The sequence below is a fragment of the Dermochelys coriacea genome, chromosome 8, assembly GCF_009764565.3.
Source record: "Dermochelys coriacea isolate rDerCor1 chromosome 8, rDerCor1.pri.v4, whole genome shotgun sequence".
NCBI lineage: Eukaryota > Metazoa > Chordata > Testudines > Dermochelyidae > Dermochelys > Dermochelys coriacea.
In genome coordinates this window covers 24,260,640-24,275,109 of record NC_050075.1, presented here as the reverse complement: position 1 = coordinate 24,275,109, position 14,470 = coordinate 24,260,640, and positions in this window count along the sequence as shown.

Here is a 14,470-nt window from a genome sequence, read left to right as displayed (position 1 = left end):
ATCCTTTTCAACCTCAGGTCTACACCCCGTATCTTAGCACCTGGAAGACAGCACACCCTTCTATTCTCTGGATCAGCTCTAGTTACAGGCCTGTCTATTCTTCTCAATAAAGAGTCCCCGATCACATAGACCTGCCTTTTCCTGGTGACTGTGCTAGTCTCCAGTCTCTCCCCTGTTCCCTCTGGCTGAAAGTTCTTTCCATTCCTATTTTCCCTTATAATCCTCTTACACCCATCCTGTATCCTCCTGGGGCTCATATTTGGTGTAGTCTCCCTTTATTCTTCCCCTTTTCCTATAGGACTAGCCTCTCTTCTCTTCTTCCTTGCCCTTCCACCTTCAGCGACCACCTGCTGAGCCCCTTCATTTTCCAACTCTGCAAACCTGTTCCTAAGCTCTATTTCTCCTTCACTAGCCTGTCTTTTCCGTTGTGATGTACCTGGAGCATAAACAGCAATAAAGACACCTGGTGGTGGTTTCCTGCCGGACTGTGCATGCCAAGTTCAGAAAGAAGGCTTAGCAGCCAGGTTTTACAGGAACTAGAGGGGGAGCCTGTTTCCAAAGAGTCTCAAACAGAATTTTGGTTAAAAAAAAAAAAGAACTTTCTCACAACTGGATAATGGCTTGAAGACCTCTATTTATTGCTTTGGAAGGTTGGTACTTCTCCATTTTGTGGTTCTTCTGAAATGCTGTATGATTTGTATTCGGTTGGTATCTAATGGGTTAGCTTTTTATATATATATATATACACTTAGGCCCTGATCCTACAATTGGTTCTTCACATATGGTTCCTTTTGCTTTTTCAGAGCCTTATTGAGTCTATAGGTTTACACACAAGTACAGAGATTTGCAGATCTATTTGCAGAAGTGGTGGCCTACTGGCCTCATCCAAAGCCCTTTAAATTTAAGGGAGTATTTTTATTGGTCAGGTTCAATGATTGCAAGCCCCTGAGTGCAGGGACCTGGTTTGTTCTATGCTCTGTACAATGAGTAGCTTTTAGTTGTAGAGTTTTTCACTGTGAAGAAGTTGTAAGAATTAACTAAAAGTCCCTTATTTTACTTCTCAGCACAAAAGTATCAATACCCCTGACACTCACCTCAGGCCAATATAGGAAAAAAATATGTTGTACTAAAAGTGCTCCAAAAAGACAACTAAAAAATAGCTTGGTGTGGAACCAGAGTGACACACATATACACACACACACACACACACCGCCTCTTCTCACTCTAAAGCACATAAATTCCTTTGAAAGGACCTGACTCTTCCGTCTTTGCTCAGGCAAAATTCCATGTGTAATCAGTGGAAATTTTACCTGCATAAAAAAATGTAGGATTGGGTCCAAAGTCATGTACCATCCCCTTAGCTAGTTTGAAAAGTGGAGGTGGTAAATAACTGTGCTTGTTGTAATCCACTAGGAGCTTTAATAGGAAATTAGATACAAACTCATGTTTGCCCTTAGAGCCAGGGAGACGTTTTCATCACAGAGGTGCAGATTGTTTGCCTTGGGATTCTGAGAATGGCTGACTTTTCCTTTGCTCTTTCCTACAGGCTTCTATGGAATGGAAGGCTAAGGAGATCACTGGCTGGACCACAAACTTTGCCAGGATGCTGCCATGTAATACAGTCGCTGTAAGTTATGTCAAGGGTATATATCCCCATAATTTCTATGCACCAAATATGGTAAGAATCCCATAGTTTTCCACAGTGACCTTTGTCCTTCTCCTCTGGCTTCCCCGGAGAAATGTTTTGTTTACTGTTTTATGTACAGTAGTATTTTATTTTGGTGCCTTTTGGTTATTGCAAAAAAAGCTTTTACAAAAATAGGTCTGCAATGTGCTCTGAAAGTGGTCAGCTATGGGAATCTGCCTTTGTTTTCTCTAGTAAGTTGTTTCATTGTCAAGAGTCCTTGATCAAGAATCTCTTATCTCCAGCTTTTGAGAGCTTCATGGTGGATGCTGGTAGCAGTCTTCCCAGAAGAGCAAGGCTGGTGGGTCACAAATGGAAGGGCAGTCTCAGATGTAACCAGACCCCAGGCCCTGAGGACCTTAAAGATCAACATCAAGGCTTAAATAAGCACCAGAAGCAAATAGGGAGCCAGTGGGGTACTGATATGATGTGTCCGTGATGGTTTTCCTTGCAATGGAAAAGGGCTGCAGCATTCTGTACCAGTTGTATTTACTGTGTTGCTTATATCTTCAGCTCCATGAACAGCAAAATACAGTAGTTCAACCTGGTATAGTAGTAACGGCAATGGTTGCATTTTCTGAGAAAGAAATAGAAACGTATGTTTCTATTATCATTATTATTACTGTGGTGGTTTCTACAGTGTGGTAGACTCTTCATATACATGTACACGCATAAAGGTGCAGACCCTGCCTTGAACAGCTTTCCACCTGAGAAAGTGCATTGTTGCTAACACAGCCCATGTCAGCTCAAAGCTTCTCCAAGATCTCAGATATTGAAGAGCAGAGAGTACAGTATTGATCCCTGTAAAATTTGCAGGTTATAAGGACTCTTAGGGCCTCATCCAAAGCCTGCTGAAGTCAACAGGAGTGTTTCTATTGACTTCAGTGGATTTTTGATCAGGTCCTTGAATGTGAAAAGCAGCTACCCATCACAACTGTGTCTCTTGTTTGAGAGGCATGATTTAAGCCATAATTGTGCTGCATCATTCTCGCTTAGATAGGTTTTGTAAGCAGGTCAGCAACACTTCTGATCATCTATCTCAAAGGCTGCAGAGAGCTGCGCGTATGAAATCCAAAAGGTTTCCATAGCCACAAATAAATGCCACTGATGTGTTAAAGCTCATGTTGCCTGGACAAGCATGTGAAATGAAAGTCTGAAAAGAAAGGATTACCACCTGCAGCGAGAATATTTATTTTACAGCCTACAAAAATATTGAGAGATCTGTTTTATGCAGGAGGTTATTGAATCTCATAAAAGTACAGTACTTGCTACAAACCAGAAATTGGGGTTATTAATGGCCTTTACCCCGCTCTTGGTGATTTGAAAGTCTTTTCAAACACTTTGTGAAAGGTAAGAGCATGTAATGCTACATGGTTTTATTGTTAATGCAAATGAAAACTCTTTTCACCTAAAGTATGGTTTAAAAGCACAGAATTGATAGGATTGTGGGGTTTTTCATTAGGATCTGTTAAAGGAAACTGCTTTGACCTTACTATTTTCTTCTCCCCTCCCCACCATACCTCACCCCAACTTCTCAATACTCTTGTTTAAGAAATCACAAAGACAGACACACATTTAATATGTCCCCAAACACACATTTAGTATGCAACCCATTGTAGTCGAGGACTGCCATAACTGCTGTGTGCTGCTACTAATGCAGTGGCATAGGTTACAATCCTGGCCTGCACTGATCTCGGGTAAGAATAAGTAGGGCTGATTCATAAGCAATTCAAATAATACATACTATGAATTAGAAGGGTTATAGTGTGTTCACAAGAATGGTCTTGTAGTTAAGGCACTGGACTGGAATTCCAATGACCTGGGTTCGATTGCTGGCTCTTCTACACCTCTCTTATGTGGCATTGGTTGAGTCACTTATTTCTCTGGATGGAATTTTCAAAAGGAGACAAAGGAAGTTCAGTCATGTTTGGGTATTTATCTTCTTTACACTAATTTGAAGAGTCCAGTTTCCCTGCCTCAGCTTCCCATCTGTAAAATGGGGACAGTAATGCTTACCCCATCAGACAATCCAGGTGATGGGGGACCATGTAACTACCTAGACAGACAAATATCTGTTTTTTATTGTTGCCATTTAACAAATATTCCAAGAAGTTATGTAAGAAAAAGTAATACTTCCTAAAATATCAAGGAAAAAGAAGCAAGTCATACAAATCCTATGAGCATAGTTCATATACAAATGTGGGAGGTGCATGTGTTTATACTCAAACCCCAAGTAAAGTGTGTGGGGGGGAGGGATATGGGTATGCTTTACTGAGGCCTGGCCACAAGCCCATCACTATAAGAAAAATATTCAGACTAAATTCTGAACATTTGAGTTTCAGTAAATGTTTATATAATATCAGTGAGCATGTTTGTACCAATGCATCTACATGGCATCCAGATCTTGTGAGATTTACCTGAGCTGATCAGAAGCAGTGTTATAACAGAAGCAACCATCCGAACAGTGAGCTGGTCCTCAAAGGGTGACAGCTGAGACTAGATTCCAAGACAGGGATCAATGAATTGGTCCTCCAGGGTGTTCAGAAGGGCTGAGATCAGATCTTGGGGACAGGGAAGAGTACTTCCAGGGTCCCTGTGGGTCATATGTCACTGGTGCATTATTATTATTTGTGCTATACTGCCATGTCTATCTATAAATACAAATCAGGCAGACAGAAATATCAGGAGCTTAAAGACAGAGAAAGAAAAGCTGCTAAAGGACACTAGTTAAGCCTTCTTTTTTCCAGATAGACCAGGCCTCTCAACAGTCTGGTTCAAGCAATGCACAAAATGGGGAACTGGATGAACAGAAACAGCAAGGTGAAGGCAGAGACGGTGGAAATAGATCAAGAAAAGCAACCAGATGAATCATGTGATTCCAATCTAATTACTCAACTATCTGTGGAAGTCATGTCACCACCAGGCACAGAGGAAGGTTTGCAAGAAGCAGGACAGAGTAGTGCTGCACTACTTACTGATTCATGTTTTTTAAGCATCAGGATTGTGGCCTAAACACAGAACAATTTTTTGGCAAACAAAATCTGGAATATCTGGTGTACCGTCTTCTGAAGACTTACAACAAAAAACTACAACTAATTTTCAGTGAAGTGTGCACATCTGTAGGATTTTTTTGCATGTTGCTAGTGAGTGTGGCAGTGGCAGCTAATTGACACTCATCAAACTGCAAGTGACCTACTATGGCACAGAAACACTTAAGTCATCTTGCTGTTTTGTCTGTGTGTGAACCTGTAAGAAAATATTACTTTAGGGAGGTCACTTATGACTTTGCAATGAAAAAGGCCAGAAATGTGAAGTTATAAGTGATAAGGCCTGTCCATGCCATTTCAGAAATAAAATATATTTTTCTTTCATTAATTAATGTATCTGTGTGGGATGGGAGAGTGTATGGGTTATAAGTTTGCCCTGGGCCCAGCAAAATGTTTGCTTAGGCCCTGGCATTTACTGAAATGGAAAAGAAACTGATGCATTTGAAGGCCAGCAAGGTACGAGAGCAATTTTTTTTTTTAATTCAGAAATAGATTGCTGTGGTACAACTCCTGAATGTGCTCATGTGAGGAAAGAGTTGGTCTCCATGATTTCTGGATCATTCACATTGTTTTATTTTCGTTGCACAACCAAGCAGCTCATACAATGTTATATCATGCTTTGTCCAAAACAACAAAAACACTGAATAAATAAAAAGCAAAAAGAATAGCAATTTGAGAATTTCCGACTGGGCTTCTTCAAAGGCATTTTTTTATTTAAAAAAACATACCTGGAGTCTATTTTGTTTCAAGATCCAGTTCTTGAGAGTTATCCAGATTTTCCATTCCAGCAAAATATGTAAATGATAGAGCACAATTGGATGACCTCTTTTGCTGATGACTTTGTCCTGCTTAGTTTGACACATAGCTTAATGGAAGAAAGAAAAGCTTTTGACAGCTATAGCAAAACATTGTTGGTTTGGTCCTCAACAAGGTGAAAACACAATATATCAGTGTCCCAAAGTAACCATTAAAGTGGATGAAGAAACACTAGATATAGGTCATTTTACCTGTTGAGGGACTGAGTAATGTAATGTCTGTGTAATGATGGTGATCCCATGCTAGATGCCAAGCAATGAATATCAAAAGTAGCAAACAATTTTTTCATAAAATTGAAAGGATTTGGAAAAGTAGCAGGATTGGCACGGACACAAAAATATGAATTTTTAACACTGCCATCTATACGTGAAAGAGTCATGGCAACCTGCTAAAAAGAGAAGAGATTCTTGCAACCTCAAATTCTAAGTAGTGCAAATCCATCTAAAGCATCAAATTTGGTCAGAAGATGATGATGGACATATTTAGGACATGCTTTAAGGATGCCACCAACACGACTTACATGGCAGGTGATAATATGGACACCTGGAAAGAGAGAAAAAGGGTGACCTAGAGAAACATTATACAAAACAATAGAGGGGAAGGGAAAACAAATTGATCAATGTGACACCCAGAAGCCTGAACAGACCAGCACAAAATTGAAATAAATGGCAGAAACTGATGTCCTATGCACCTGAGGGTATGATATCTTACTATTTAACATAAAATTAACCAAGAAATGGATGCAGTAGGTTCAAAATAGGCATATTAATAATAATAGTTTTCTGTGGGACAGATCCTTGTTCCATTTCCAACACCTCTGTGGTGGCATTAAAAAGATTTTCATTGCGTAACTGATCAGCTGTGGCGTGGGTGGATGCCTGAGTCTGTTTCAAACTATAATTCTTCCATTTAGGGCCAAACCCAGCACAATGGCTCATAAAAGATATTTCCTCAAAAAAGTTTTAAAAAATGCATTTATAAGCATTAGAAAGAATTGATTTGGACTCGCCTCTTTTTCTGGAGGAAGTCTTTAGAAGACTTGGTACATGACATAACAGCTGGAGGTTGCAACCATGAGTGCAAAACTAATAGCCAACGATATGAATAGGTGCTCTAAGTGTACAAATGTTTCAGGATCAGACCCTGCTAGAGCTTTACAATACACCTGCAAACTTAAGTTATTTTCATTTGCATTGTATAAAACTAATCTTGAAATCTAAAGGCTACAAGTGAATTCCTGGTCCCACTGAAGTCAGGAATTTTGGGAGTTTTGTCATTGACTTCAGTGGGACCTGGAATTCACCCTACATATTCAACACTGTGAATCATTTTACTTTCATGTGTATATTTATTATATTGCAATCATTAAAACTGATCTTTATAAAGGTGACACATCATGACCAGCCTATATTGTGATTTATATATATGTAGTACTAAGTAAGTAAGAGTAGTAAAGCTCTAGCATTGAGGTATGGCTTGAAGCTCATTTTCAGCCAGAAGATCTGAAGTCAAAATGGGTCAATTGGTGTAATAGAGATATAATAAGACACCACTAACCATACCTAAAAACTTTGGTTATAAACAAAGCAGGTTTTTCTTCTGCTTATGTGACAAATCATTTGTTATTCAGGTATAATGACAATTAAATGGTCTATGGAAAAAATCATATAACAGACTTATTTTATTATTAGAACGACTGCAGGGAATTATGGTCAGTCATATTAGTGAAAGGTGAGTAAGAGAAAATAAAGTATGGAGACTGGATAATAAATCATTTTGACGAGGTATGAAAGTAATAAGCATACAGAAACTAAGGCTAGCTCTTTGACTAATGGAGCTATCAATTTCCCATTCCTAGAGGGTTTAATTCTTTCTTCTGCTGAACATGTAGCATTGCAAACGCCATAGAGTTCTATGAAAACACTTTTTACATTGAGTAATTAATCCACCTTTTTATTCTTTTGAGTATTCACCTTGACTTTAAAGAGGATATCAAAGTTGAGCCCTCTCAGACTCTTGTGTCCAAGATTCCCTCCCCCGATAATAAGGATTTCCCTCCCTTAAGAAGTCTGCTTAATGAACGGTTTTTTCACTTGATGCCTGATGAGCTGCTTCAGACAATGTGGAAGAGATGTGTTGACAACAGGGGGTGCTACTACCCCAAAATGGATCTTTCCTGTCTCCCAGTGGAGCAGATTACTGTCATACCAATGAAAAGAGTCCACAGTAATTATCTTCAATGCACAGCAGTTTATTGAGAAGGAATTAACAAGCAGCAAAGGGTTATATCAAGCACATAACTCTTATGTTAGACATTAAGAGCTATACATTCCTCTTAATGAGTCTCTCTCACACAAACAGGCCCTGTGCTAGCCTCATGCAGTTCCTGCTTGGCAAACAGAGAAGGTGGTTACCAATTTTATAGGCAGCTTCTTCCCACCACGTCTGTTCTTCTCAGCCCTCTGGTCTGTCTTGGATTCCCTCGGGGCAAGGCCTTGGTTGACTTGAGACCTCTCTGGTTCACAGTCCTACTTGAGCCCACAGAGCAGAGTTTTGGCTACTCTGTCTAGCAGTGTTGCTTCTTCAAGCATCAATTAAGGAATCCCAGCCACAGTAATTTACTTTGCTTGATTCTTATACTCTTTTTCCTCAAAGGAGTCACATGTCTTAAAAACATGCCTAGTGGGCATGTGGTTATTAATTTTATCTGATTAGTATTTTAGAAGGGGCTGAGGGTGGTGGTACTGAACGAAGCTTACCCCACGTTTACTCACTCATAAATTATTCACTCTGGCTCTCTGCATGGTGTCCTTGCTGTAAGGTCACTATAACCAGGTCAACCTGTGTTCCATGCTGGAACTTTATACATGTGATATTTACTTTTGCATTGGCCCATATTTGCCGACCAATAGGTTCAATATTGTTCATACACACAGACTTTGCCAGTCATTTATCAAATCCGCTCCTAGGATCCTCTGCAGCCATTCAGCCATGTTTAAGTCATGTCAAGCTTTGCTCACACCATTCTCTCAGTATGGCCACATCAATTTGGCACCATCCCAAAAAGATGCTCTTCCATTGATTTGCAGCCATGGAAGTTCTGTGCTTCACTAGTTTTGCCCACCTCATGGTCTTCACAGAGCCTTACCTTCCACCTGTCTGCCTGTCTCATGGGTCCCACACTGGCAAATACCAGCATCTAGATTATCATTAGGCAAACATAATATCATATAAAACCAAAAGGATGTAACTATTTATGACACTTCATGGGCTGGCTTCGACAACATTAGAATGTCATCTTCTCTGGTCCCTGTTCTTGAGAAAGATGGCAATTCTGTGCTTCAGTTTTCCCAACTATAAACTAGTTAATGATCCTTTACCCTCCTTTATAAAATGCTTTGAGATCTGCTGAACAAAACTGCTATATGAGTGTAATATGCCATAGTTTATTACTCAGCATTTAAAATGTACCTGTTGCCCTACTACTCTGTATCTTTTTGCCTAATATATGGGTGACTTTCTCATCTTCATGCCCCTCTTAATTATTGGTTTCTCTAGTTTCCCTTTCTCTCCAATAATATAATTTATTTTACGAAAGCCTGACAAGAGAGCCCAAAATAAAATGGAAAAATATTAAAAGTTTCACTTTGAATCATTTCTCATTTCCAAGAAGCATTTTTCAAGTTAAGTTTATTTTTGTTTTTCTTTCCTAGCTTACTTTTTCAGATGAATACAGCATAAAGGGTGGTTGGCTGGTTATTTTATTTTATTTTATTTTATTTTATTTTTGCTTTTCAAAATAATGATAGGTTACAAGAGGCCAAGAGCTAAGTACCAAAGTATTCAACACTAACTTGACCTATTCTAACAGCAGGTTCAGAATGACACATTCCATCATTTCCATGATTCTGAACAAACAAGGTTTTCCCAACTTGCTTGCAAGTGCTTAAGGGTGTCATATGTCAGAGTAAGATGTTTGCCTGTCTATCAGCAGCATAAATATGAAAGTATTTCTGAACTTTTTCTACAATATTTGTGCAGTTAACTGTGTTACTTTGCCAGATAGTGGTCCCCACCAGGAAAGGGATCTTATTCTATGCCCTCTTCACTAGAAGGGCCTAACATTCCATGTACCTAGAGAGAAAGCATAATCAAAGGGACAAAGTATAAATCTGGGATCCAGAAAAATGAGAGTTCTATTTCCTGCCCTTTTACTGACTACTTGTATGGTTCCTGCCAGATCATATAACCTCTCTGTGTCTCATTTTCCTCATTGTAAAATAGATATTACATTGCTGGCTGTTTTGTGGACTAGTTACAGTTTTATCATCACCTGCATTTGTGAAGACAGTAAGCAGCATTCACTTATCCTTCTCTTGTTTTAGGTGTCACCCATAATAAACTGCCCATGTGGTGACCCCCTCAACTAGTGGCAATAGTTGGGTTTGCAAATGGAAAATTAAGTATCCTGATTGAACATGAAAGCTATTCTAGGTCTAGAAGACATAAATCCTGGGATTACATATGAGCCAACTATGAACTCACCCATCAATTTACCCATTACTAGCAAAACCCTCTATAGCTTCTGAAACTGTGGCTAACTTAGCTCATTTTCAGGGTGATAATGGACATTATTACCCATTGTGTCTAGTTCTGGGTGCCACACTTCAGGAAAGATGTGAACAAATTGGAGAAAGTCCAGAGGAGAGCAACAAAAATGATTTAGAGTCTAGAAAACATGACCTATGAGGAAAGATTGAAAAAACTGGGTTTGTTTAGTTTGGAGAAGAGAAGACTGCGAGGGGACATAACAGTTTTCAAGTACATAAAAAGTTGTTACAAGGAGGCGGGTGAAAAATTGTTCTCTTTAACTTCTGAGGACAGGACAAGAAGCAATGGGCTTAAATTGCAGCAAGGGAGGTTTAGGTTGGACATTCGGAAAAACTTCCTGTCAGGGTAGTTAAGCACTGGAACAAATTGCCTGGTCAGGTTGTGGAAACTGTCATTGGAGGTTTTTAAGAGCAGATTAGACAAATATCTGCCACCAATGGTCTAGATAATACTTAGTCCTGCCATGAGTGCAAAGGACTGGACTAGATGAGCTATCAAAGTCCCCTCCAGTCCTACACTTTTATGATTCGGTGAATGATTTTGACATGATCCTCAGCATGTGTGACGTCATTTATATCAATTCACTTAATACTGGTGAAACCAAATCCTTGATATTGATATCTTCCCTTCAGAAAGCTGCTGTTGAAAATTGATCATGCACACTTTTTGTAAACAATAAATGGGAAGTGTTTGTGTTTTCCCACAGGCTACTAAATACACTGAAGCCCTTAAATGGTGAGAAATAACCCTGACTATTAGGGTTGCCAGGTGTCTGGTTTTCGACCAGAACGCCTGGTCAAAAAGGGACCCTGGCGGCTCTGGGCAGCATCACTGACCAGGCCATTAAAAGCCTGGTAGGCAGTGCTGCAGGGCTAAGACAGGCTACTCCCTACCTGTCCTGGCACCAGTCTGTGCTCTGGACACAGTCAGCAGGTCTGGCTCCAAGGTGGGGTGGATCACAGGCCTCTGCTCACTGTCCCTGCCCCGAGCACCGGCTCCAACTCCCATTGGCTGGAAACTGCAGCCAGTGGGAGCTGGGGGTGGTGGTGCCTGTGGGCAAAAGAAATGTGCGGATCCTTCTGCCCTCACCCACCCCTCCCGCCCCACCTAGAAGCTGGACCTACTTCCAGGGCACAGTGTGGTACCAGGACAGGGAGGGAGCCTGCCTTAGCCCCGCTGTGCTGCTGACTGGGAGCTGCCCAAGTTAAGCCCGCGCCCCAGCCCCAACCCCAACCCCCAGTCCTGAGCCCCCCCCCGCAACCCAGAGCCCTCTCCTGCAACCTAAACCCCTCATCCCCAGCCCCACCCCAGAACCTGCACTCCCAACCCAGAGCCTATACCCCCTCCTGCACCTCAACCCCAGCCCAGAGCCCCTCCCACACCCTGAACCCCTCATCCCAGAGCCTGCACCCCCAGCCCAGAGCCCATATCCCCTCCTGCACCCCAACCCCCGCCTCAACTCGCAGTCCCCTCTCATAATCCAAATTCTTTGGCCCCACCCCAGAGCCCACACCCCCAGCTGGAGCCCTCATCCCCTCCCACACTCCAACTCCTGCCCCAGCCTGGAGCCCCCTGCCGTACCCTGAGCCCCTCATTTCTGACTCCACCCCAGAGCCCGCACCCCCAGTTAGAGTCCTCACTGTCTCCTTCACCCCTGCCCCAGCCCAGTGATTTGAGGGAAGGTGGGGGAGAGCAAGCCACTGAGGGAGGAGGAATGTAGAAAGCAGGGGCAGGGCCTCGGAGAAGGGGTGGGGCTAGGTGTTTGGTTTTGTGTGATTAGAAAGTTGGCAACCCTACTGACTATTAATATTTTCCTTTTTTGCCTTCACACACATTCTTGGGCGGGGGGGGGGGGTTGGGTTTGTTTTTATTTACAGTCTAAAACACTTATTATTCTTAGATATTTTGTTTGTGGACTGCTGTTGAAAGAGCTACATGTAATGACATATTGGTTTATTTTTATTTAATCAATCAATTATGTAACATCATAAGTGTGAATGATGTTTTACAAACCAATAAAACACATGTGTATTAACTCGGGAAGAGACTACAGTCCAAGTATAACAAAATGATTACAACAAATATATGGAGGACAGGAGTCATAACAGTAAGAATATCATTTAGGATTGTGTTATGGTTGGTTATTAGTTGTGGGTCATTAGCATATTAAGGGGAATTGATGAGGACAGTTTACATTCAGGTGAACATGCTTGTGTGACCATTGTCCGCTACTGGATGGAATATTAGTTTTGTAATGGCCCCACACTGTGTTGAATGAAGGTATAAGTCAAGGATATGAGCACTACTGCTACAGAGATTGATCGTAAAGATTCCCACTTAACTGAAATGGTGGAGGTGAGAGCTTTGTAGCCTAAGATAACAAGTTCTGTTGTAGGCAGTTAGGACAATATTGTTGTGCCTCATTATGCAGGAACATGGCGCACTGCAGTCACTGACCTCACTGACTTCTCTCTGATGTTAAATGTAGGGAAGCTTCTAGAAGAATCAGTGTACAGCAGAGTGTCGATGAAAAGTCAGAGAACCAAAATCTGGCTTAACAAGGCTCTGCCAAGTGAGCCAGAATTGAAAGGGGCAGCTGACTTCTGAAAAGAGAATTGGATAAGTGAAATGTGCTGTGAATGAAACAGCTAAGTAGCTTCAAGTGAGCGCAGGTCAAGTGTTCAAGTTAGGAGGCTGAAAGTTCAGCTGTAGAGCTGGGCAAAAATTTTTACCCAAAATCTTTTTTCACTGAAAAATGCAGATTTGGGTCAACTGAAACAGTTTGCAAATTCTGATTGATTTTGGTAAAAAGCAACCCAGGTGTGTATCCTAACCACCAGGCTATAGGCTATTTTGGGGTGGGTTGCTCTAAGTCTGATATTGAAGCTGTTCTACTTTGTATACATAATTATGCATTGGGCCAAAGAGAGATAACAACTCTATAGATTGGCAATTAAGACAGTCATGTGGAAGGTAGGGGATGTGGATACAAATCTCTCCTTTGAATCAGGCAGAAATCAGTAACTTTTTCAATAGCACTACAAGAAAGTGGGGAGTTGAGACCTGTTTCCCCAGTTTGTGGTGCTTTGTCCACTTAGATGTCCTTGTTTTGAGGAATGTGTTGTTCAATTGTAGGAAACATTTCTGTCTCAAAAAGAGCTGTTGTGCAAAATCAGGAAGCACACACTGACCGTTCAGCACATGTAGAGTTGAGTCACAACTCTTACCTCAGTGCTGGAGTAGCTGGATTTCGAGCAGCTTCTCTCTGTGAAGGAGATTGTGCAGGGCCAGTTCCTCCAGGTAGAAGCACATTGGTGCTGTTTTTTTAAAGCTGCTTTAATGTCTATGCCCTACTCTGGGATGGGACAATGTTGTGTATTTGCAGATGCTTGCCCAGGCTCTGTTTCACTGTGACCCTGATATTGTTATGGACCACAAGGCGGGGGAGGACTTCAACTGTACATTGACTATATTTTAGGCAGCAACCATGAGGAGCCATAATCTCTTTCAGCCAGGGAGCTGCATTGTCATTTGCAGACCTTTGGATTGGTGGGTGTACCATTAGGAGCTGAAGACCACTCCTAACAATCTCCCAGGATTGCTTTTAAGATGTGAAGTCTAGTGTGAATATGTTTGTTTGGTCTTCCATGTCCCCCTGCTTTCTTCTCTGATCATCACAATGTCTGTCAGTTTGTCTATCCCTACCTGTGCTTCCCAGTGGTGTTTTAATGCCAGATTGTTGAAGAACCTGGCTTTCACACAGACTTTTGCTGTGTTCTGGGAGCACTGGGAGCAGCAGAAGCTCTTGTACAAATCCCTGCGACAACAGTGAGATGTCAGGAAGGTCCAGATCCAACTGTTCCACCATCAGTACACCCAGGCTGCTACACACTTCTTGCATCATGTGGGTTCCCTGGAAATGAGCATTTTAGACCTTCATGTCCCTCAACCCACGCCGCTTCCAGCAGCTCCCATTGGCCTGGAGCAGCGAACCGGAGCCAGTGGGAGCTGCGATCGGCCAAACCTGTGGATGCAGCAGGTAAACAAACCAGCCCGGCCAAGCAGGAGCTTTCCCTGCACAAGCAGAAGAACAGGTTTGAGAACCACTGGTCTAGATGCATGACATTGATGCTCCCACGAGATAGTTATTTGACTTGAAGAAGAAGACTGTGGACTCTGTACAGATTCCCTGTTTCCAGCTGCCTAGTCCTCATCTGACAGCTGACTCTAGAGATCCAAGAAGCAGCTGTTTTTCTACACTGCTGTATACTCACCTGAGGCTGGCAATCTGCTGGTGATGGCAGAGCTGCAT